The sequence below is a fragment of the Oxyura jamaicensis genome, chromosome 5 (assembly GCF_011077185.1).
Source record: "Oxyura jamaicensis isolate SHBP4307 breed ruddy duck chromosome 5, BPBGC_Ojam_1.0, whole genome shotgun sequence".
NCBI lineage: Eukaryota > Metazoa > Chordata > Aves > Anseriformes > Anatidae > Oxyura > Oxyura jamaicensis.
In genome coordinates this window covers 30,342,970-30,344,504 of record NC_048897.1, presented here as the reverse complement: position 1 = coordinate 30,344,504, position 1,535 = coordinate 30,342,970, and the positions used below count along the sequence as shown (strand labels likewise).

General features: G+C 56.7%; 1 long non-coding RNA gene across 1 annotated transcript in view; it reads left to right on the top strand.

Annotated features, from left to right (window-relative positions):
- Positions 1-627: 627 nt before the first annotated feature.
- The window catches only part of LOC118168677, a 2,500-nt gene continuing 1,592 nt past the window's right edge, over positions 628-1,535 (top strand). The window contains exon 1 of the long non-coding RNA XR_004751730.1: positions 628-947. This is a non-coding gene — a long non-coding RNA (uncharacterized LOC118168677). The remainder of the gene's footprint in view (positions 948-1,535) is intronic.

Sequence of the window (1,535 nt, the reverse complement as noted above, 5' to 3'; positions counted from 1 at the left end):
CGGGTGCTTTTAACATTTCCTATAATTTACTTGTTTGGCATTGCAAATTCTGTGGCTGTTGATGCTTTATGACAGTTAAGCTATACACTGTCCCCACACATACTTCTAAGGAACACCGACGAGAAAACCTCTGCAAAAGCTAAGGGGTGGAAGGTAGGGCCACCGACTCGCCACAAGCTTTGGCATCTTCTCTGCCATGTCCTTATCTTTTTCCTTACTTCAAAATACAAAAAAGACATTTTTCAGGAATTGTGTCCTGCATTACTGGGAAGCATTTCTCCCTGTGAAAGAAAGCAGCAGCTCACTCCTGGGAATAGTTGGTGCATCCAATCAAAAACTCATGCTCGCTTGACAAGAGGATAGAAAAAAGGGCACTGACGGGAAAACTACTTGAAAGAGAGACAAACTGCCATAAAAAGTGTCCCAGAGACATCAAGACACAACCACCTACAAACAAACTCGCTCTTTACAATCAGACATCCCCCACATGGCAGTTAACAGCCCAGACACATTAACTAGGAGCACCTGGGTAACAGCCAAAATAAAACACATCCAGATCTGTACCTGCACTAAGACCCATGCTTTAGATCCTTCTCACTCCTACAGCACAGCTAAATATGTGTGGCACTTGGGAACTTAAGAGCACCTCTTGTTTTAAAAATCTGATTTTCTGATACACGGAACTGCAGCCCTCTACTCAGCCTTTCCGAGCTGCTTTAGCACCTTCTTCAAAGCTGCCTGCAATTAGGTCTCTTGTTAGAAGAGAAATAATATTACTTGAAACCCAAACCCCCTGTGATTGTGCCCCAGAGGCAATACTTGTAGAACGATGGAGAAGGTCAGCAGCAACACTGCAAACGCTTCCTGTAATTTCAGAGAACCGGAGGAGAAAAAGGATGGGTGAAATCCTGCGGCAGCTGCTAGAGGAGCGAAGGCACAGAAGCGAGGTACAGATCTACGCTCCCCTCCCCCCGAAGCCTCCCAACTCTTTATAAACAATCCCGAGAAGTGTTTGGATGTTTTCCCCTCCACCGGGCGCACTTGTAGAACAAGGCACCGCCGCGCACGAGGACGAAGCGCTTCGCAGTCGGCGGGGCAACCACAGAGAGAAGTTTTCCCCGACGAGCCTCGCTGGAAGCGCGTCCCCGCTCGGCAGCACGGCGGCCGAGCCTCCCCCGGCCCCGCCGCCGCTAACTTGGGGAGCGCTGCGGGAGGCGGCCCCCCGGTGCCGGCCGGGGCAGGTAGCCCGGGGGGGGCCGCGGCGGAGCCGGGCTGCGCCTTTAAGGGGCCCGCGGCTGCATTCCTGCTGCGGAGCGGCGGCTGTCCCGACACGCCGGGCACGGCAGGCTCGGAGGCAACCTGCGCGCCCGCCCCGCCGGCCCCGCGGGAACAAAGCCCGAGCCCGCCGCCCAGCTCCCGCGGGGGGCAGTGGCCGCGTGGGCGCCGGGGACCGGCCGCCGGCCGCCTCCCGGCCTGCCCGGGACCGCCACCGGGAGCGGGACCCCTCCGGCGGCGGCCCGGGGCAGCGCTCCCCG